Source organism: Odontesthes bonariensis, chromosome 4, assembly GCF_027942865.1.
Source record: "Odontesthes bonariensis isolate fOdoBon6 chromosome 4, fOdoBon6.hap1, whole genome shotgun sequence".
NCBI classification, from domain to species: Eukaryota; Metazoa; Chordata; class Actinopteri; order Atheriniformes; family Atherinopsidae; genus Odontesthes; species Odontesthes bonariensis.
In genome coordinates, this window is record NC_134509.1 from 28,421,250 (window position 1) to 28,445,945 (window position 24,696).

General features: G+C 37.9%; 1 protein-coding gene across 1 annotated transcript in view; it reads left to right on the top strand.

The window, feature by feature from the left end:
- Nucleotides 1-24,696, top strand: part of rbm20 (RNA binding motif protein 20) — a 49,392-nt gene that overhangs the window by 8,852 nt on the left and 15,844 nt on the right. The window lies entirely within an intron of this gene.

Genomic DNA, 24,696 nt, shown 5'->3' on the forward strand with positions numbered 1-24,696 from the left:
CTTCTCAAAAATGTTTTTCATCCATTTATTGTATGTGGACACTTGAATTCAGCATAATTAATCCCCACATTTGATTCCATGAGTCATAAGTGAGTCAGATACTGTTTTATAATTGTGTCAGCGATGTTGTGCTTTTTTCCTCTGTCAAGCAAATATGTGTAGGAGGCATCTATTATCTCAGTGAGCTGTTCAGTAATATAAGTTTAAGACAAACAGAAAGGAGAGCTTTATGGTTCACTGTTCCAGTTATTTTTCTAACAAGAAAGAAGTTTTCAATTGAGGTTCTTAGTTTCCAGCAGATCCTGTAACTGTACTGATAGTGAGAGGAACATTTAGGTTTTTGGGGACAATATCGAAATGAACCAATTGTGTCAACCTGGGTGAGCATTTTAAAAGCATGACAGGTGATAGTTGGCTTATTTTGATGTATTAATAATAAACCAGTTTTGGTTTACAAGTCCTTGCAATGAATAGAAAAATGTCTGTCATGTTTTGATACCACACTACATCGATACAGCCATGTAAGTGCTTGGTCATATATAACACATACAGTTTAATGAACCGCCTGAGCTATGAATTTGGAGAATGTACTGAATGCATGTTGCCCTACAGGTTTAACTGTAGGAGAGCACAGGCGTCTAAATAACACACATAAACCCACCCCCTGTTTTAAGTCCCACACAGCCTCTCTGCGCCCTCTGTAAGGCCAGCACCAACAGCTGAACCCAGGGGGTGAGTGTAGCACATGTGCTCACACCAAAGGCATCTTCCTTTATTTCACATGGTGAGCATTTTGGCCAGAATACACTAAATCAAATTTACTGTACCTCTGCTCTGCACGTGTTGAGCTCAATTACACACACACACAGACATAGAGGTCCGAAATCATTTTGTAAGATGACAAGTTAAAGCACCATATGGTCAAATTCTAAAGAAAGGATTACTTTCAACTCATGTTTGTTCTATATTGGCATGGATTTCTGAAAATATTCCATCAGATTTAAGATGGTAATTTAAGATCCTTTTCACTTTTGCATACATTTCTAAGTGATGATCCTTTTTAAGCTCTGCCCTGATCCCTTCATTCATATGAAGGAGACCTAATTCACTCCATTTATGTTATCTTTAAGTAGCTTGAATGCTGATTTTGTCAGATAACGCTACAGTTATAAAATCAGGATTTTGTTAGAGAAAAGTGATAGTCTGGAGATGCTTTAAGTTAACATGTAGTCATAACAGACTGCTTTTATTTGGCACAGTTCCTGACATGTTTAGCTGTCTCACAAAAGAAACCTAAAATCATGTAAATGAGAGCAGCTTTATTGATATTTCAGATATTTTTTTTTATACACACAAACCCTTTACCATCACTATACCTTCTGGTTATACTGGTTGTTACCAGTTTCTTCTTCTGTGTACCAGAGGGAATGTGCACAGGCCCATTTAAGTCAAACTGAGTGTGTACATGCAAGAGGTTTTAGACTTTAAACGGTATTATCTGAGGTTTGAGAAGTTCAGTTTTGTATGACTTTGGTCAAACTAACATGTTTAGATGTATTTCAAAAGTGAGTTTTATTTCTAATGTTGTATAAACAGACTGAATAATGTGACAGTGTTTTCAGAGGCAAGCTAAAAAAAAAAAATTGTTTAGACATTTTGGAACAGTTAATCCAACAATAAACACACCATTTTTTTTTTTAAAGTAGTCACATTTCGTATTTATAACTTGAACATGTAAATTCAACATAAACTGATTTTAAAGCTAATTAGCATGTGGCTAACAAAGTCTGTTCCAAATTGATCCACCAGCATTTCCAGGTATCGAAGATGTTTTTCCATCTTTCTTACATTTTACTTTTCCCTTTTCCAGACAGTCATTGGGACAACAACCCCCTTTCCTGCTGGTGTAGTTCAGTCTGTCTCCTGAAAAGAAATGATAGAACAAAACTCAGATCCTGAGATTATATTAATAGCCATCAGCACGCTGAGTAAACACATAACTACAGGGAATATGAAAAAGATTTGATTGGCTTGAATGTGCATGTGCACCTCTGTTTTGAAGGGGAACATTTCAACCCACACTGCATGTTATGTTGTTTCATGGGGCAAGTGGACACAATTTAGAAGGAGGGGTAATACTAAGAAACGGTATACAGTAGAGCCTTATTCCTGCATTAGCAGCTCCATACTGAGCGCTGTCTACTTTAATTGCCTTCACGTTCCCATAAGGTGAAAAAAAGTTTTTTATTTGCTTATAGCAATCACAATCATTTAGGCCTTTTCCACACAGTCTGAATACGATTATTTGTGTGGATCTGTCGCTCCAATCCTCTCTGCTGGATATTTCAAAGCTTTCTATGAATACTCCACATGACTCACAGTAGACACATTCACCTATAACACCTAAAGCGAACAAAACAGAGCTTGTTCTCGTGCTTTTTATAGCGTAATGTGGGCATAACAATAAATTTTTACTGTTTTTTATATGCATTTTCCCTGTATTTTTGTGTGTTCATGTGTATGATTGTCTGTGTGTCTCTCTCAGGGTACCTTCAACCAATGTGATACAACCAAAAACTAATTATTTTTTATAACTGCGGGGTGAACAGCTCTGTTGATAGATGCAGTTATTTTTATCCCAGAAAAAGCAGCTGAAAAACAAAAGCAGGACACATGACATCAGCAGATAAAGTCTGTTAAAGATTTATTCTGACTGATTATTCTGTGGCCTCCATCTCATCACCAGGAGTCTGATGTACAGACCCCAAATAACATGGGAAATGCTGGGCTAAGCCTCTGAAAGAGGGTGCTCAGAAGAGGAGCCCCTTGCAATCTGAGAGGAGGTGAAGGGTGATAATTACCCACATATGATTACTTATAATCACAGGATAAATAATCTGTGTATGAAATAAGATCCAGTAAGCAGAGACGCAATGTCTGATTGTTTTTACCGTTTTAGACCAGGGACATCTTTATGTATTCATCTGACCACAAAGTGAAAGAGTCAGCTGGTCTGTGGGCTTTAGACGCATTAAATAGCTAGTGTAATGTCAAGCCTTCTCATAACTTTGTCAACTGTTAAGATGGTTTGATATGTGTCTGATTCAGAGAAGGTGGGATGCTGAGAAACTGGACCCAGTTCAATGACTAGGATATATGCCCCTCTAAGTTAGTTAAACCACCGATTGATCTGCTGATACGCATTGTGTGGAGGCATGAAAGAATATGCTCAAGTCAGGAGGGACTCTTGTTTTGTACATTAGCAAAGATATTTAAAATGTATGCCTTTTTTATTTAAATAAGTGAGTCACCTGTTATTAGCAGCTCAACCTTTATGTCAAGGGACTATGTGGCCTCGGGGTGACAGTGATAAAAGACTAGCATTTGACACTGGAGGGATTAGTTAGCAACAATCAATTTGGCAACTTCTGGAAAAAAAAGCTATGTAAAAAGACCTAAAGTTACAAAGAAAACACAAGCTGATCAACTATTGCTGTGAATATATACTAAGTATTGAAGACTGTTATGGGACGGTATGTAGGTTTATATGACCCAGTTCAGTGTCACCCATCCAAGTTTAGGATCACCACTGATGTTATATGGACACATGCCCCTGTAAATATAATAGTTTATTAGCTTCCCTATGGAGAAGTTCAAGGCCAGTTTAGTTTGGACGCAGTGTTAGTTGAAAACACCGTGGCCACTTTGTGACCTCCCTTGGAGGCAAATTTCACGTCATTACTCTTACTTGCTTATGAAGATGGATTTTTTTTCTGATATGAATGCATTTTAAAATGCAAAAGTGTGTTTTTCTAAGGGAGTTTTTGGAGACCCAAAGCTGTAATTTGTTATTTCTTAAAATGCCGGCATGTGGTGGAAATTGTGTAAATAGTGTTAATTGAAATATAACATGTTGAAGATAACGTTTGTCTTTTCAAATGTAGGCTCAGTTCGATTGTGATGCCAACAATGTGGTACAGGCAGTGGCGGACTTAGCAATTTGGGGGTTCAAGGCGACTTTAGCTAGGGGGCCCATCAACATTAATATGCGAGAAATAAGTTTACTGTATATGGAATTGTCGTCTAGCGCAGATCTATAGAGTAATACAGAGTTGCGACACGCTTTGAAGTCGCCGCTAGGGCTGTCACGTGGTTCATGTAAGCCTCTGGAGTTCCAAACATCACAGCGCTGTCAGTCACTTTGAACAGGTCTTAGCGGGACGGAGCACAAAAATGATCATTTTAACATTTACGACGCAATTTTCGGTAAATATTGACCCATAATGTGCATTGATCACTTCACCGACGATGTATTTTATCAACGTTTTTCTTTTTTGGAGCGGCAGAGACACATTTATCACTGTTTTAAATCTTAGAGGGAACCCCTGCATGCTAGCAGGGGGCAGCTACCTTGTCCTCCTTTATACTGAATCATGCCAGTGGTCCAGCTTACCTTCAGATCTACATCCTCCAACAGAGCCTGATGTTACTGTCTGTTCCCAGGATCTACTCCTGTTGTCCCAAACACTCCATCTGTAGAAGATGTCATTCAGTCTGTCTGTTCTTTCTGGTGTCAGATGGACAATGAGCCCCCCCCCCCCGCGACCTGATCGACAGATTCAGCGGGTATAATGGATGGATGGATGGATTAAAATATGAATTTAACTTTTCTGGTTAAAACCATATTAATGACAAAATAAATGTGTCAGTTGTGAAAAAAATAAGCAAAACAGATTTAAACCAAACATTTTATTATAAAATGTCATCATGGAAAATGTAAAACAAGCCTTATTAAAGAAGTTCTTTTACTGCTATTTATACTGTTGGGTAGATTAATCTGCAACAATGAACTGTATTTGATCAAATTTAAGCGTTTGGACATTGTATAAATCGGCTGAAGCCCTAATAAGGGATGATCCATGGCAGCATGACAGCAGCGACCACCACAACTGCTGACCTCCCTGACAACAACAACAGAGAAATTAATAAATTCATTATCACAGCTGCAAAGTCATGCTGAAAAAAACTTACTTAATTAAAGACCAGTCAGCTAATGCCTCACTATGCCAAAAATGTTGTAATTTAATCAATTTACCGGAGAAAATACGTCAGAAATACCAAAAATGTATTAAATGTATTATTACTATAGGCCTATATAGTATTTTGGTAATGTTTTAAAACCTAACAATCAAAACAACTTTACATAATGTCACCTGACAATAAAAAGTTAACGGACTTTAGTGAAATGTCACGTTAATTACCTCACGTTAGCCTCCGTTACCAAGCTTTCAGTTAGGTCTCTAAATCCATTCCATTTTTAACATCAACATCGACATTTCATGCTAACCAAATGTAAAAATAACGATGTCTAAGAGTATACTTCTGATAGATAGTGTTTAAAAATGTAAAAAACGTTTAAAATGCTGTTATTTTATTAACTTACCAGTAATTGTTCTTGACGAGTAATTGAGGTTAACGGAGCTGCATCTCTTGTTTGGAACTCTGGCGTCTCAGTGACCCACGTGACTTCCGCATTCCTTTCTTTCTATAGAAGTCTATGGGAGTGTCGCCACTCTCTTTTTACACCACTGTGGTCTAGCGCAGGGGTACCGGTCCGCGAGACATTCCAAACCGGGCCGTGAGATTGGGGAAAAAAAATAAACTTTTTCTTTTTTTTAATTTAAAAAAAAGACATGGAAATCGGGAATTCTTTCATTTCACTCCCTAGATTCTATACTTGGAAACTGCATAGATTGCATTATAGGAGGCCGATTGTGCACGTTTATTTTTTTCAATGATGACTGTCTGTCTGTCATCATATCCTAATTTGTAAAAGCGTCTGCTAAATGTGATGTCTGTTGAACGTAAAGTACAAAAAAAAAAAAAGTAACCCCAACCCAACTCCCCCAAGAACCAAACCGGTCCTTGGTGCTGAAAAGGTTGGGGACCCCTGGTCTAGCGCACATGGCATGGATGGAATATTCCATTTTAACGCGAATAAGAGGGAGTGTGCACGTAATCTGTATTTCTTTGTAATTTATTGTGTTGTTTTTGTTTCCAATTTAAACATACAAAAATCACCATTTATGAACGCACTATATGTGAATTACTGTCCAAAGGGCCCCAATTACCAGCTGTAGGCCTATGGGAAGTTTGCAGCTAGTCAGGGGGCCCCTACAGTGTAGGGGCTCAAGGCGGTTGCCTAGCTATGCCTCTATGCAAAGACTGCTTCTGGGTACAGTGTTTACCAGTGGGTTCCATCTCCTCTTGATTTAACAACGGTGTAAGAACATTTGTGACCTGAGGAGACCAACGGCTGCCGCTCTGAATGCAAAATGTTTCCCACTCTTGCTTGATATAGGATTTCAGGTGCTAGAGTGCGAGGTATCCTTTATTGTTGTATTCCCTTTCATAATGTTCTTAATGTTTTCAACAGCTGAAACTGGCAGTGCAGTTTAGCACTCAGACTCTTTTAATAGTCATGCCGTTGAAAATTGTGCAAACATTTTTTTTAGCATTTTCTTTCTACATAAGTAACATTTTCTCTGACAAAGATGTAGTCTGGATGGCAGCATATGTTTCTCCATTGTCTATTTTCTGTTTTATTCAGGATTCTCTGAATTTTCCGTGATACAATCCTGTGTACAAAAAAAAAAGATGAAGTCCCCAAAATTCTTTGTAATTTTATGTTTAAAAATGTAACCGTAAAACCACACATAGTCTTTTCAAAGAGGTGGACCCATCCAGTAATCTGATTCAATAAATTTCACACAGAATTTTACATGGATCTTTGCATTGACATAGTTAATTTTTGACTCTTTGGATGTGCTTTCCACTCCCATTACTTTCATAGAAAACAGTTCCAGGTATTTATTGCTTATCCGTGCCTATCAAAAAGCACCCAAACTGGCTTGTTTGTTGTTTGGAAATGAAAGCAGCATGTGTAGTTTCTAAATCCATCTTTTACATGTATCATCTTGCCTCTCTTACAGATCCAGACTTAGGGTCTGTAATGGCCCACAAGGACATAAACATATTTTCCATAAAAGGGATGACATAAACTAACCTTATCTTACCTTACCATATTGGTCTAATTAACTTCCTAGATATTACCCAAAGTGTACCAAACTCTCACTAAGTAGGCAAAGCCAAAGAGATGCTGTTCACACCTCATGTGCTTTTACCAAATGAGGCAATAAGCTGCCCCCTGAAAAAACTTGTTGATTTGTGATGGAATTAAGTTACAGCCGGATATGGCTATATATATATCTATATCTATATCTACATCTATATATGATATTATATGTATAAGGTTTCCCCATGTTGCTTTTTGAACATTTCATATTTATTTTACCCCTACTGGGACTGCAATAAATTTTGTAGGCTGTTCTCAGTCTGGTACTGTTCACAAGTTATGCTCTCTGGAGAGTACCAAGTGGGTAATGTATAAATTATCAAGCATGCCACATCACCAGCCAACCCTCCAACTCTTTTCAAACCTAAATTCAGTTGGAGTTGTTGGGGAGACTCTTATAGTGAGAGTTAATATATAACTTAACAACTCAGCAATTGGAATTGAGTCTGCACTGGCGGTAATGGATAGCAATGTATGATATCTGCTGTGGAATATTGGGTCTGATTGTGTGACGAGCCTCTGCCAACAGAGGAAGCAGGTGAGTAGGACAGCTGACATTATGAGGGTTATTGACAGCTGAGAACAGGTCGCCTCGTGGCCTGTGTCAAGATGAATCAAGGTTGTTGCTGCTGTGTGGAAAGGTGGATGAATAAGAGGTGTCAGAATATTTCTTGACGGATACAACTCTTCACCCACTGTTCATTAGGGAAGTGTTACTTATGGTTACCTAATTGTAAATGTTAAAGTAAGGGAAGATACGCAAAAATACTGACATGCACATGTTCAGCACTTTAATTCAGAACATTCCTATGAACTACATTTATTTCTGATTCCTAAAGGAAATGTACTTTCTGCGGAGATCATGTCTCTATTGAGTCGAAGGAAAGATAATCCTTTTGTTCTTTCCGGCTGTTTTAGGGAATGTAGTCAGATTTGGTACGACTGAAGAGTTCGAAAAATCTCTCTGTGTCTTCAAGACCGAGAAAGGAAAAGAAAATCTTTGTCCCGGATGATCATATCCATCTTAATTTTCTGATTTGATCCCTGTACAAAAAAGTATCTTACACGAGATCCATGCAGGCGATGTCACGTCACGGAGGCGATATAGAGTTCAGATTCAAGGACTTCTTTCTGCCTTAATCAGATTGATTGAGGTTTCTAGCTGTGCATTTATACATTTATTACACAATTATTCGTTATTAATTAAGTGTCAGTGGGTCAAGCATAAAAGTTTCTGTCTGTCTGTCCAATGATAGAGATTTAGAGTTTTTGAATTACTGAAGCACATTGCAGTTTAAATGAAGAAATATAATTTGTTTTGTTATTAGTTTTGTGGACTATCCAGAAGAAAGAAGACATCATAAGAGTAAGGGTATTTAGTGACAACAAGACCTTGAAACAAGCAAGTATTATGTGTCTGTAGTTCAGGCCTAGCTGAGCATGTCCAGAGAGAGTAATATCTGTGGGATGCAGGCTACACATCACGCAGTCATTAATTGTAGGACTTTGTGAAAATATGTTTAGTAATTTAGTAAGTTACTGGAAACAAAGAGCATAAAAGAGATAAAGCTGAAAATATTGAGCAAAAGTCGATTGTTCAACTTTTTTTCCATAGTAGTCGTTCTACTGTCTTTTCTTTTTTCAATTTTTGATTAGATTATTCAAATAAATGAAGGCAGAACAGCCTCTGTAGTTGGGAGAGTTTTTTTCTGTGTTTGGATTCAAGAAAATGACTGAAAATAAAAATACCTGATCTGAAATGGAAGAGAGGTAGAGGTAGTCGTATTAAGTATCAAGTTAAAATCCTCATTTTACCCGAAGAAAAAAACATGGCAGGCGAAGAATAAGTAACTAGTTCAACCACTTTTAAGGCAGGCAAACACATAAAGTAATTTTTTTTTCTTTCTTTTATTTCCACACAGAGTTTGGCCCATTTCCAACATGCACTGTTTTTTATTAATATGACTGTAAATGAACATGTTGGGGACATTTCTGAATAGAAAATGGTGCTTATGCAGAATTTTGCATCACTTTCTACAAACTGTATGCAGTCACCTTTAACATACAGACGTAAATAGTAACAAAGGGTCTTAATTTGGCTTCTGATCTGCTTTTCAGAGGCAGCAGATTAACACTAATGTCTTCCACTCCAATGTTTATTTGTAAAGGTAAGGTAAGGTAACTTTATTTATACCCAAAGGTAGATTTGTCCTCTGCTTTTAACCCATCCAGGTTGGCACCTGCTGACACACACGCACATGCACAGGGTCACACACTCAGAGACAGATGCCAACCTAGAGCAGTGGGCAGCCATGAAGCGCCCGGGGAGCATGGGGGTACGGTGCCTTGCTCAAGGGCACCTCAGCCGTGACAAGGAGGTGGACTGACACCCCTCCAGCTATCAGTTCCACCAATCTTCTTATCTGAATCTTGTACCTTACATATCTGCTGAATGTTTGCTATAGTGTGCGATATATCTGTAATATTTACTGTTCAGTGATCTTAGACATGTCATATTTTCAGCTGATCTTATCCATCCATGAATGAAATTGTGTGAAAAAAATAATGTAAATGTGACCACGGTCCGAATGACTAATTGTTGCTTCAACAGATTGAAGAAGCCTTAATGTTACATGTCTCATGTCTGAAAAAAAACCTTACAGTGTTGGACTAAAGATCTTGCAGACATATTCATTATTCTGAATATGTACTCATTGTATTATCACCAATGCACTTCAGGGTAGTGTAGCGTCTTTTATAACCCATGAACCTGCAGCCTACAGCTTTTTAAAAAGGAGGATGTCAGTTCAGACACTTCACTTGGGAAGCCATTTTATCATCTGATGCATCTTAAATCTGCCATCGGTAAAGCATTATCAGTTGATGCAGGAGTGTTGGCTGCTACAAAACTCGTCGGAGTCCAAAAACGTGGTGCAGCAGGAGGATCTGAATTTAGAATATTTTGGGTGCAGTGATGAGTCATGAAAAGGTGTGTGTTTGTGTGCACTGAATGAGTCACCACACAGTCTGTCAGCTCAAACCTTACACAACACTAAAACAGTTACTCTGAAAACAAGGCCATGTCATACACGTCATACACCATGTAACAAATGCATTTTCCCCCTTCTTTTAGTGTTATTCTTACAGAGCTCTTTACCTTGACCATCAGTCTTTTTTGCAGTTGAATAATGTAGGTTAATGACACACGAGTAAGCAAAAGCAAAAGGCACATAATTGTTATGCATTATCACTATGTTACACCTTTCCAGCCATTTTCTTTTCTTTTTGCACATTTGTGTGCTCATAGTGCTGAATTGGATATGATCTCCTCTGTTCTTTGCTCTCCTTCCTGATCAGAAAGGTTGCCAAACAATGTAATGCTTCACTTGGCTGTGTTTTAACATTTTGTCAGAAATATAAAAAAAACTAGCCTTATTCCTGTCCATCAAACTGTATTTCAGGTCAATACACGTAACAATACGCAGTGTGATGAGATGTAAGATGAAGATGTAAAGGCAAAGAAAAAGTGCTTTAGTTTTGCTCCCAGACAAAATTCACTCTGTTGCTGACGTTTTCAAATGTTAGTGTATTTTTTTCCACCAATTTAAAGGCAAACAGATAACTCTTTAAAAAGAATTTCCCTTCTTGGAAATGAAAATACTTTTGGACTTTGCCAGAAATAAGAGTAACAGACTTTAACTCCTTCATACTGAACAGATAACGTTGTATTCCTCAACTCCCTATTTTCAACACTACCTCGTGTTGCTGGCTCCAAGGCAGAAACAGTGATACCAACTTCCCATTCTTGGCTTTGGCTATCTGGGACTCTACCAAATCTATCATCAAATGTCGGGCATGGATGATGAAGAGAGGATTTGGGATGGGGGGGAATGTTTAAGAGAAGGAAAACACTGAAGACAGTGAGGATGAAGAGTAGTGGCAGCAACAGAAGGAGAAAATGACAGAGCAGTGCTGTCATGCCCGACTGTTTGAGGAACAGATTAGAAATCAGGTATGTTAATGGACGACCTAAAATACCCAGTGTGATGAGGGAGGAGGACCTGGTGAGTTCCTGTTTGTCATCACGAGGTCAAAATCCATACCAAAGAGCTTTCTCTCAAATAAACTTTCAACTAATCAATTGCACCGCAGGGAGATGGAGGAGTCGAAGTTAACTGGTGATTTCCTCTAACACAGCCAAGACTATACAATAGGTTTATTTTTGCAATACTGCGTAACACAAAGTGTTTCAGAAAAAAACTTGTGGTGGGACATTGCAGTGCACAGTGAATAGAGAATAAAACAAATAGATAAAATGGCAGTCGTGTTTTGCGTGTGGAGCTGTCATACAGCCGTCTGTGACTCACCATGGCCAAGATAGCATGGCAGTAACCTTCCTGCCTCCCTGCTGTGGGGACACCTGCAGGTTCACCATCACAGACAGTAAACCGAAGATAAAACTTCCTTATCTTCGACTGGGATAAAGCTCTGTGTTCTCAAATGTCAGCCTTAGTAGCTAAAGGCATCAGCTTACAGCCATGTTAATATTAACATTTCTCACTGAATAATTAATAATTTGTTTGCAAATATTTTTAGGTTTTACGTCTTTATTTATCTTCTACTGACAAATGAATAATATTGAAACGATAAAGGATGGATGATGATACATAAACCTCTCAATAAAGAATTTTATTGGAAAAAATTCCAACCAGATATTGAAATCTTATGTAAACTATTCTGTGAAGCTAAAGATAGATCTTGACATTCTATTTTTGTAGTCATAAAATGATGAAACTTAAAGTAAATGTTTAGTTTATATTTCGTGAGTGTGTAATATTTGAGCGAAGAGGCTTCACGGAGAATCCCTTGATGGTCATAACTCCTGGCATGGCCAACCCATTCTGTTCACTGGCTTTAAGGGGGATTTTATTCTCACACTGGGGTTTCTCTGGACCATTTTCTTCTTTCACATTTTTTTCTTCTTTCGTTCATTTAGCCATTAAGAGATTCTACGGAGCAGCTGTTGGAAAAGTTGGAAGTTTCACTTCTCACATTGTTTGGGCTGATTTGAACTAATGGCTTTTTGAGCAACTCTGAATGCCAGCAGCTTCCTGAGATGAGACATGTTGAGCCATATGGCTTCAGTGCCTTCCCTGTTCCTGTCAGCCCTGTATCATGTCCACCATGTGCAAATGTGTGTGTTCTTGGCTGTTTCCTCCTTAATGTTATTTCCATCTGTTATCTTATCCCTAAACAGGCCTATCATCTGTACTGCTGTGTCCTGTAGTGTACATCTAGACTTTATGTCATTATATTGAGACACCTGAGACAACCGTATCAAATTATTCTCATTGTTAAACCATAGCTGGCATACTTTGCCATATGCCTTGTGTTCGTTTTGAATACTTAGTCACCAAAATGTGTAAAAAAAAAAAAAACTTTACCAGACCAGTCATTAAGCTTTTACTTTGCTTTTCTCTTTTTTTTAAACCTGCATGCATGCGACCAGTATTCCCAAATATAGAAGCATTTATCAAGTAGTAAAGAAAATCCCCTATGAATTTTATATTCAAAACAGCAGTTTTGTTTCTGTCATTTTGTTTAAACACGTTATCTGGTTTTATTTTGGCCAGGGCTTGAGCCGAGGCGGGGAGTTTCAGATCTGTCACCCTGTTTGCCAGCTACAGTACCATTACAAAAAACTACCCAGTCCTAATTTCCTGAAACTCTGGGGGGAACACTTTGAAGAGCAAAACCGGATTGCTGGCTTAAGAATTGAGAGATTGGGCATTTGCACCGTCATCTATTTTAGCATTGGCCCCGGCAGAGGTTGCACTCTCCAATAGCACCTCAAGTTTTTATTACTGATTTCGAAAAAGTGGCTGTTAGATTGATTTAAGATGCGTATTTATGTGGGTTTTGTGTTGTTTTGATTATCATTGCTCAATAATCCAACTGGACATTTGATCTTGTCCCCCTAAAAAGGCTGTCATCAACAGTGGTCAGCACATGGTGCCCACCAGATGTCCGTGTTGCCAGGAATTTGATTTAACCACGTGAACTTTTACATAGACTCAAATTTTTACACATGCGCAGATTTCTGTAGGCACCTGTCTACAGGAAGCTATGCACTTGTGGGAACTTTAGTGGCATTTCTACAGGGGGCTAAAGCTGCTTGTGTTCACAGATGTGCCTAGAAAAACTGTTCGTTTGATCTGAATGGAATCTAATAATCCTTCTGCTTGTTATTCACAAATGGAAAACAGTCTTCATCACATATAACATTGTATTTAAGGTATGGCAGCCCCGATTTAGGTACGAATCAGAAACTGCCACATTGTATGTAGGTAATCCTTGTGCCTGTTTGGTTTGATGTGATTAGACTCAAATGAAATAACAGGTGATGTAGCATAGCGCAGTTTTGATTTATGGTTAATGCACTGTAACTACTCCAAATGTTTCCAGAACACAGCTCATAGGTTTACACATAATTCTTATTGTGCTACCATGGAAAAAAAGGTAATGTCTGGAACATAAGGAAAAATGAATTTCAGCCTCTTAAAGTTGTAAAATATGGTAATGAACTTTATATGGTAAATAGCAGTTTTGACTTCAAAGAATTTTTAAGATTTTGAGGCTGGCTGGTGGTAACCAGTCTCATTATTATCAGATTTCTAACCCCAAGACATCAACATTTTCCCACCTTTTGATTCAAATGTTGCAGTTATTTTTGGTTATTATCATGATTACTACAATATTACCATACATTTTCTATACCATTCCCTAAGACATATTAGAATATGTCTACCACCTTTTTTAATTTCTTTCATTTTTCTGATTTTCTTTTTTCTTTTTTCCCTTTTCCTTCATGGAGGGACTCATGCTGGACTAGTTTGATTCTAAGTTACACTCTTGCAGTTGTGCTGCCACTTTGAAGTCATATCACAGTTCTCACGCCATATATTGACATACTAGGATTTAATTTTATGGATGGTAGGGTTCAAGTTTAGAAATTCTTTGATCAGTGATTATAATGCGTATTTATTTTAAACTTATGGCTTTACTTGACACACAGTATTGTTTTTGTAGATACATTTTTGGGATCATCATGTGCAATATTTCTTCTTATTTACTAATTCCCTATGAATACACAATATCACAAAGTAGATTGGGAAAGATTAAGGCTTAGTTGGATTCAGACGGACATTTAGTAAGAATAATGGGGGGTGAGAAGAGAGAAGCTTTATGATTGGTTAGAAGGTCAGTGAGCGGGACCGTGCAGCTGGGTAGGATTTTATGAGCATGACAGCAGTGACAGATGGTCAAAAAGCACTGCTTGCTTTGGACAGAGATGGAGAAGAGTGGGAGTGAGGCAAGACCAGACAGACAGGGGGATTTCAAGGGAAATAAGGAAGGAAGGAGCCAGGAACTGAGGGAGGTGTTGTGGGAATCATCCCTACATCACCTTGCACACTAATATAGCTCTGATGTTGCTGACTGCAGTCAGGGAAGACTTTAGTTGGGTGTTCCTCACTCTGCCTTGCAGCCACTCATGAGCAGAACCAACACATGGGGAATTGATAACTGTCATTATATCTCTTTTCATATTCGGAGACGGAATTTCACATAGAAACAGTCAGACTTTAAATCGATCACTGTACAGGAATCACCACTGAAAAATAAATTTGCTGTCTGCACCCAGGCAGTAGCTATAAATAACTAATTCAGAGCAGCAGAAAAAAATGGTTGGTCAAGCTCAGTTGTCAAAGCCAACACGATCCTCCCCCACTACTTACATTACTTCACCTCTCAGTCTTGTGACTGTTCCCACCTCACAAATATTTCTCAATTTCACTGTCGACAGCATTAATCTGCCATCACCTTTTTTTTTTATGTTCTTCTTCAATTTATTTGTCTCACTTCTGGGGAGGACATTTTTTTTTTTTTAAAGAATAAAAAAAGATCTTTTTAGCTTTAGCCAGTGTTTGTGAAGTTTGTGAGATTTCCATCCTCCTTTTTACCAGCAATAACTTTGAGTGATTTGCGGTGTTACAAAGTCCAAACAAGCAGTGGGGAGACTCAGTGACTTGCCCCCCAGGCTCTCTGCACCCAGTTTCACACTCAATGTCAGCAGATCCCTCTCATCCCAGGTAACTGTGGGGCTTTTCTTAGCTCATGTCACCACACTTGCATCAAAACTGACCACAAGACACTTGACAAGCCAGAAAGTGTGTATAAACTGTCAGAAAAAAAAGAAAAGCTGCAGTGTTAGAATTTATGGTTCACATATGAAAGCCATTTGAAAGTTCACTGGAATGTATGGTGAGCACATGTTTAGTCCTCACAGGAAAATAGGGCTGTCTTCAAGGGTTTAGTTATATTTTTTAATTTTTCTGGCTAAAGCCTCAAACAGGTGTGGCTCTAAAATCCTCAAGTGGGCCCTATTTCAGCAGAGCTTAAAAGACTAATAGCTGTTTTCCTGCTTTGGGACATATTTGGTGGAAAAGTTTTAAAAGTCCACAGTTGGGAGGCAGCTGTCAAGTTCGAAGTTTCCTTTTGACCTGTATGTTTCGCTGTGACCCCCATACCTCACGGTACACAGTCCTGACGGTGGAAACAAGATCACCTGCGGCTACCATGTGAGAGAAGTAGAGACATGTTTTTCTAGCATAAGCCTCCTGGGTTCAGTTGCATGTCTTTGGTCTGATGTCTGTTTTTGTGTGACTCTGCGACTTTATGTCAAACATGAGAGCTAGATCTTTATGTGATGGCAAGAGGCCAAGGCAGGCTACATGCGATTTTAGTTACCTCACAAACTTATGTTTATATTTTGATATTACATGATAAAACTCTTACCATAAATCCTACCATTTTACAAGCATCATCAGATAAAATTGTAGTATGAATCAAAGTGATCGGGTGGCCTTATGGAGGGCGGGATCCTATGTCGCTGGGGCCAAGATACCTCACCCATCGCTGTGGCACCATAAATCAAGAGACGCCCCCCTTGCAACTGTGCCAAATGTGGAGCGAGGGAAGCTGAGCCTATTTCCTCACCCATACCCCGCCCCAAAGTAACCGTCTCTCATAGCTTGATGGGCAATATGTGTTGACTATGCAGGTCATAACTATGTGTCTCATTTGTTGAAAAGTTAAATTAAGGCTCTGGAATGTCAGTAAGTGTTTATACCTTATTAGGGGGTGTAAGGGTGGGATATAGCTCCTCTTAAATTGCATCCCGTATTATTGAGTTCTTGCGTGTATGTACCTGTCCATACTCTTTATATGTGCCAAATCCATAAGAAATGGAAAGGGCATTTCCAAAGCACGTTTACCCTTTTCTGAACAATGCTATGTCACCAAAGTGACATTTCATTATGAGTCACTATGTAAATCACCGTCCGCAATTGCAAACAATGTAACTTCCATTCAAGGGGGCTGCGTGAGGCCTGATTAAAATGAGTAGAGTGCCCTCACATGGCAGCTTGATCCATCCTGTCAGACCTCCTGGGGTCAGTTATGTAGTGCCACCTTGTGGGCTGCAAGACAAGCATCTCAGAAAACTAAAGTGAGAGGTGTCTATCCCTGATGTTGGTGAGACATAAATCAGTTTACATTGTCACACTGTGGAAACACTTTTTGGAGACAATTGGGTTCATATAATTCATTAGATTTTCGAGTGAATACTGGGTTGAATGTTCGGGTAGGTTTTAGTATTCTGCAACTTGTGAATGTGGTTTAGGATTTGGAGTTGAGTGTGTGTATTTATCTCGATGACTCGTTAAGATTGGGGTTACATTCAGGTATTCATGTGTAATTAAAATGCTGATCATTAACTTTTTCATGCCACAAAGTGGCAAAAATTAGGCCATTTTTCAAACAACATATAAAATTTGGAAACATTTAACTCGAGAAAAAAAATGTAAGAAAATAGGTGGTACTAATTAGCTTCATAGAACGAAAAACAAAAATAACCCAAAATATTTACAGTAAATTACCAGGGACTTGTCTGCATCTACGATTTCTGGCATCCAGTTTCCAGCTGTAGTTTTAAACAAAAACTCCCACTCACACACTCACTCACACCACCACCTGCTTGCATTTGCAGCTGCTCAACAAGGCAGGACAGCAACGAAAGCTTAGAAAAAGCTGTTCTTTGTGAAACTAAAGCAGCTAAAGAATACATAAATGAAATTTAGATTTGACCAGTTTGACAAGTTTCAACCACCAGACTGCAACAATTTTTCACGATGGATTTAGTAAGATATCCTCAGACATGCACTCAAATATTGTTGTGTTCATATGTTGGTCTTATGATTGGAATTGTTTTTACATCAGTTTTGTCATTTAATGCTCATGAATCCAGATTGAACAATCATCACTGGAGGAACTGGAAATTTATGAAAACTTGGTCTACATTAGTATTATTATTATTATTATTATTATTTCTATTATTATTATTATTATTATATGGTTGGCTTTGCAGTCTGATGCTAACAAACGGAATGATGTAAATCTTTCATATATATATTTATATATATATATATACATATAATGTATTGTGAAATTCTAAATGACATTTTTTCTAGAAAATAAATTTGATAAAATTGATAAATGAAATCCAAACATTACATTTATAAAGAGGACAACTACAAACAAAAATAAAAACGTATAACCATTGTTTTAACTCATTTATTTGTTTTTTCATACCTGCTTTATCTTATTCAAGGACCCAGGTGCGGCTCTATCCAAGCTGTAGAGCCCTGAATAGATCATTAGATCATTTTTATTTTATAATCATGACCATGAACACGATAATGAGTGGAGTTAATCAAGATAACATTTTGAATTTGCTCTCTGGTCACATTGAAAACACAAAAAACACAAGTTAAGAAGTTTTTGAGCAGTTTTTGAGCTCATAAATTAAACAACTTATTATTTTCATATAACACCTGGGTTGTACAAATTGTCTTGAATATGACATTTTTAAACTTATTCTTGAATTTTCTAGCTTCAGTGTGTGGTATTTAAAATGATTCCCCTCAACAGTGTTTTCAGTTTTATTTTGCATTCCTTTTCTTTTCCTTCGTTTGGAGGACTCTGCCGGCTCTTTGCTTTTAAAATTAAATTGCAGTTAATAAATGCTATTCTGCTCTGGGTTTTTTGCATGTCCTTCTTTCTGTTATCTTTAAATTCTGTTTTCTGGCAAAGAAAAAATGACTTTGACACACTTTCTGATACATTAAGAGTTTATTTGATTCACTTATTATGTTTCAGAACTGTGTCAATATTTTATGTACAGTGCCCTTGGTTTTGGCAGCATAGTTTATGTCACAGTTTTTTTAGATATAAATATAACATTTTTAGAGTATCAACACTACTAAAATGAGATAGATACAGACAGTACATGTAGCATCACCAGGCACACTAAGAAAAAAATTTAAAAAATTCCCATTAAAACATTTTTAGCATACTAAATTTACAAAGTAAGTGCCATATTGTTGGGGTCTCTTTGGAGAAAACACATTTCCTACACCTGAAGTTGGAGCGAGGGATGTATGTGGTTGAAGGTGAGAAGTAGGTGACTCTACTTTAGGTTTTACTGCCGCCGAGGAGGCAGCGTTACCCAAAGGCCAAATGTTTCATTCCTCTGTGTCGGTCCAACCCTACACACACTCAAGCTGAACACTTGTGACTTTTCATCACACGCGTCTCGTCTTGTCGGCTGAACACAGGGAAGCAGCGTAACCCACATTAGGGTGAAGACCACTGGCTGTGATGTTATTCTAAGTGTACATGTGCAGGCATTATTCGTCATGTCGGAGGGCAGAGGCGTGCATCAGTCTCAGATACTTGGCAGACGTCAGACTATGGAGGAGCAGTGCCTAACTTAGGGTCAGAGGTGGAACTCGAACCTTCACTGCCTGACTTTTTAAGGTTTGTGCTTTTCCTCCATGTGTGTTTTCTATGCAGTTTCTTGCCTTCTGCAGTGTGCTGGAGGTCTGTGAGGAGTCTATGTAGCTGCACCGCATTGAGTTGGGTGTTTCAGGGGAGTTCTGTGGCTGAACTCCATTAAATCCTTCCTCTAATTTGTTACTTCCTGCGATTTGGCTCTGTGAACTGATTGGATCCATGCGGCATTTTGTTGTGTCTGAGGAGCTGTGTGTGATCTTTGTGAAAGTGTGAACGTTGAGCAGATTTAAGCAGAACAGCTGTTCTATAAAGAGCAGATTAATTTAACAACTAAATAGCAGAGTTAATATTTATCATGTTTTAAAATGCGTGACAAATACCCAGGAGAGATCAATGTTGATTAATTTTGATTTCAGCTGTTGTTTCTGACTGTCTTCAATCTTTGTCATGATTTTTTTGTTTAGTTTTGATACAGCAATTGATCATATGTGTCTTTAATAATACACACAACTTCTTCTTATCAGTGTTCTGGTAAAATTAGTTTTGATGAAGCATGCTTTGTAGTTTTACGAAGTACTTTACATGGGAAATTTCCAAAGTAAGTAGCCTGACCACTGTACTGCGGTGAGCCAACAGTACAACATAAAAAGACAAAGCATTTTGACGTAGTGTGGCCCATGTTTGATGCATTACAGGACAGGAATCAAAGGTATAGAAAGGTATATTGTGGGGGCACTTGATGAATTTTAGAACTGTTTTGTACTGTATCTGGAGCCTGTTCACGTGGATGAGAGACCAAAGCTTTTAGAGCACCTGAAAGTTCAAACTCATTGCATATATTACAACCATTTCTCATACACTCATCCAGCTGCTGTATTTTGAATGGTATTGGTTCTTTTTAATGATCTTAACCATTTTCTGCAGTAACGATTATTCAGCCTGTAATAAAACAGGCTTCTTAGCATTTCTGTAGGAGGAGACTTGATGAATAAGTCCAACAAATAAAATGCAACAAATAAAATAAAGCTTTTATTCTTTTTCAGTAACAAATGGGGTTTCTTTTTTACAGATATTATTCAGTAAACCTACACCTGACCTTCTTGAGCAGAAACTTGTATTTGTGCGCTCTGGTTTGCCAGTCACACTTCTCTGTGTTCTTAAACATGTAGATTTGTGCATGTGATGGTTTTAAATGACCACACTAAGCTATTCTGAAAACTGACCTTATATGTTCTACAATTACGCTCTTCTATGAAATGACTTACATGTTAGACTGGCTAGAAGAAATTTATTTCTAGAAGAAATAAATGTAAACCGAGACGCGAAGATCCCCAATGCTGGTTTCACACCAGAAACGTGGCGTTTGCACAGCTTCCTGCACAATTCTGGCACTGGTCATGTTTTATGCACTCCATGGTTGATATGATTCAAAAAGGGAAGACATTTAGTAACCAAAGTTAGCTGAAAATCATTCATCATCTTCAAACAGTCATAAAAAGAAAGCTGTATTTTTATTGTCTGTGGTATGTTGCCTGTACAATGAAATTCTCGTGAAAGGTGCGTTGTTGCTGATACTTTGTCAATACGTTGACTAATGCTTTTAATGCGTATTTGGCTGAGAACTGTTTCCGTGACTCTTTTTACACATGACAAATAGGAACTACTTTGAAAATCTAGACGTTTCACGGCTGCAGATCTGGCTGAGCATCTTACAAAGCTGCTGTGGGTGCTCTGTTCTTTAAACATGGGGACTGAATGAGAATCATTACGTGAAGCACACGCCACATAAATGCTGCGCTCCTGGCGTGAAGCCGGCCTAAAGAAGTTTAGCAATCAGTGGTTGAAGATCAGTGGTTAAACGCCGGCTTTCCCACACCACACGTTGAAGTGTCCTTGAACAAGGTCCTGAACTGAACTTCATGATGTGTTCTCTCACAAGCTGCATTGGATAAAAGCTGCGAGATGAATAAATGTAACAAATGCCACGACTGTGATGCAAGTAACCAGGGAACAAGCTGAGACTCCAACAATTGAAACAAAAACATGAACAACAGGCTGTCTGCTGCACCATCTGACTGAGGCTGACACGCCTCTCTGCACCCTGTCTCTCTGCTTGAGGTTTTTTTTTTACTTGTGCATGCAACCATGTCCCAAAACTCTATGTTTTTTTAACAAAGTACATGCAACATATCCTTCTTTGAGATACATAAGTATAGTGTTTGGCAGGATGGTAAATTAACCAGCGCACAAGCACAGAACTCAATCCAAGTTCTCTAGTACAGATCAGAGGATTTTGTTAGATGTTAAGAAGGAAAAAAAGGCTTTGGCATCAAAGTCTCTCAGTGTATCCCAACAACTATTATTAATATCAGTAATGTTTTTTTTTTTTTTGACAAGCTGGATGTGCTTCCAGCACCACTTTGTTACCCAGCTCTCTCTCAAAATACAAACACCTGGAGAAAGTTGGATTCATTTCACTCAGTTTGGGTGTATTTATTTATCAATTTGTCATTTGATTGATGGATTTTTGTTCATTACTACATTTAATTAGCTTTTTTTTCTGTAATCTCTTGCAGATATGCTGACATCCCAATTTTGAATAAATCTACAATGTGATAAAGCCTTTCCAACTTGTCATCCAACGCAACATCATATTACTCTTTCCAACTCTTCCCATCCACACCTGGTTAAAGCTTATTTGACACTTATGTTCTCTATCGTCATCACAAGATCAGTCTAAGTGTCGGCTAGACTGTGCCAGCTACCCAAGAGTCCATATTAGTCGATTAAGGACACCGTGTATCATGGTGGCTAAGGGTGACTCCTGTATTTATAGCTTTGAGTCATAAGCTGGTCTGGTGTAAATGTATCACTCCATCAGCATGCTTGTTCATTTAAGAGAGTGTACAAATCAGTGGAAAAACTTAGGGCTATTAAACATGAATTATCATAAATACATGTTCAATGTTTTGGTCTGCTCTATGTGTTGTCTTTTTGTTTTTTACATGAAAGAAAAAATTACCTTCTTTCTTTTTCCCTGATCACACATTTGTAATATTACATCATAAGCCATAACATGAAGTATGTAAATAGATCATGTGTGCCAAAAGAAAAGATGCTGTTGTATCATTGTAATGAGATGCTTGAGCTCAAAATCAGTTAGATTAATGTTAGATTGTCTTCGTCTACCAAAGTGCTTTGGTTTGCTCTTATTCTTGTTTTCTGAAGTTCAAACAGAAAAACTGAACATAAGGTCTTCCATCCATCCATTTTCTAGATCTGCTAATTCCAATTCAGGTTCTGCCATTGAATGAGAGGCGGCGTACACTCTGGACAGGTTTCCGGGCCATCACAGGGCAAACATAGAAATTATTAATGAAGTAAAAAAAAAGGCTTCTGTGGTCTAAAAATGGAAAACAAGTTGACAAAGTCTTTATTTTCTTGTTTGGAGAGGGGATTTCAGGATCATCTGCCCATAGCAAGATGCTTTACAGCTCAGTGGGAGAAGAAGTGAGAAGTGATAGTTGTGATATGACGAGTTTATGACGTAACGATCCACTCACAAGAAGGAACACCGGCATAGTATTGATAATCCCCTGAAAGATTCAGTCACATACATTTATGTTTTCGATTCCCCAAAGAGCTAATTATTTTCTTTTCAATTTACAGTTGTAGTATTTCTAAGGTTCTGTGCAAACAAGGTTAAGAATATTCGGAAATGCAATGTGTGATTATCAGCATGAGCAAAACTTTGCAACTGACAGAGCGTCGACTCAAACTGAACACGCGGAGATTGGAGCACCGGCTAGACGGGGCAGTGTCAGGTGCTTAACATACTTGATGTGATGTGTAGCTGAGTAGTCTAATTTTAGACAACATGTGAGGGCTTTCATCAGAAACTAAAGAGGCAGAAAAGTGTCACAGGGTCACAGTAGCCATGGACGATATACAGTAGTTTCAGGTGGTTTTATTACAACAAAGTTGGAAGATCACGTAACTGTAAATAAAACCAGGAGGTGATGATTTGAAATTCAGTCATCACCCTATTTAATTGAAAATAGTACAAAAATTAAAAAGTGAAACACAGTTTGTAGTTATTTTCCATTTTTTATTGTGAAATGTATAGAACTACACAACTTTTCCAGTCTCATGTTGCTGCCTTGTTGCATTCATCAAATACAAAATGAGTATTTCTAAACACTGAATTTCTCCGTTTGAATATTTTGAAATATTGTGGGTTAGCTATTTTTAATCAAACGTATGATTGCAAAAGATTTGAGAATCAATGCATTCCTGTCTTTATTTACCTTTCACACAGGCATCTAATTTTGTTGGAGATTGGAGTTTAACAATATGCAGCTGGTGCGTAGCACAGCATAAAAGGTGGAAAATCAGTTGGGCCTCTAGCCAGTTGATATCTCAACTATGAATCATACAACAGTACAACTTTTACCTAAACTTTTCTCTCTTGAAGAAGAGTTTGTGACTCTGTGCTGAGTAGTTTTGTGATCAACAACTTGTACCTTGTACAAGATGTGTACAAGGTACACATCTGTTGAGCAGATGAGTCTTCAGTCTTGTTGAAAAGGTTGGTTTTTATTTTTTATTTTTTTTTAACAATTAGTAAGGTTGCTGTTACATATCTTGAAACCAGCTGTATTTCAAGTTTTATTTTTCTCTTTTTATTATTTTCGGTATGTTTCCTCTATTACAGCTGTATGTTTATTCTGGGCACCCAAGTCATGACAATGCCAATTTGCTCTACTTATCAACTGTGTAATACTTGTAATTGCCTCTGCCAAGGAGGTGATGAGGGTGGTTCAGATTCTTTGTCTGTCTGTTTGCAGGATTAGGCTGAATGTTGTTAGTGGATTTGTATTTAACCAGATGTTAAGTGATTACCTTTCAATTGCAATGTGGATTTTCTAGGTTTTTTTAGTGATTGTAGTTCAACATGCTTCATTGGGCATAACTACTCTTTGTTTTTTGTAGCTTTAAAGTTAATAAAAGTAGTTACTGAAAAGTTGCTGATAATCATTGTATTGTATCACACAATATTTGGATAAAACCTGAATTATTAACAAATAATAACAAATGAATATTGTTATAGTTATGTAAATAATAATTAGATGGGTAATTAGTATACCATTCGTGGTAATGGACTTACTCTCTGTCACCTTCCACAAATTCTCTTGGTAGCCAGTGTTAGCCAGTGTATCACATCTGGGTTTAAAATACCCAGAAGACACTTCATCCTCCTTCGCCTTTCATTTAGCTGTGTGTTTTAGTATTTGTCCTGCTTAGGTAGTGAATTTCCTGGGGGGAAAAAAAATGTTTTAACATTACTTGTTTAGTTCTCAGATAAGGATAATTGTTGGCATCATATTGGTTTTCATGGTTTTTCCTTGTTTCCCCAAATTTGCACTGGAGCTGGTTGCTGATGAAAAGTGGAAAAAATGCTCGTGTAGTCGCAGCTCAAAAGTTTAACATGAAATGCCAACTTAATCTGCATTACATCATTTTTTACTGTGGAGCAGAGCAAAGAAATGAATGATAACATATTCTCACCTCTCTAAAGTGCCTGTACTTAAGCAGATGCCTCTCATCGTGAGGACAAACGTCAGCACAACCTTTTCAGCTACTGGGTT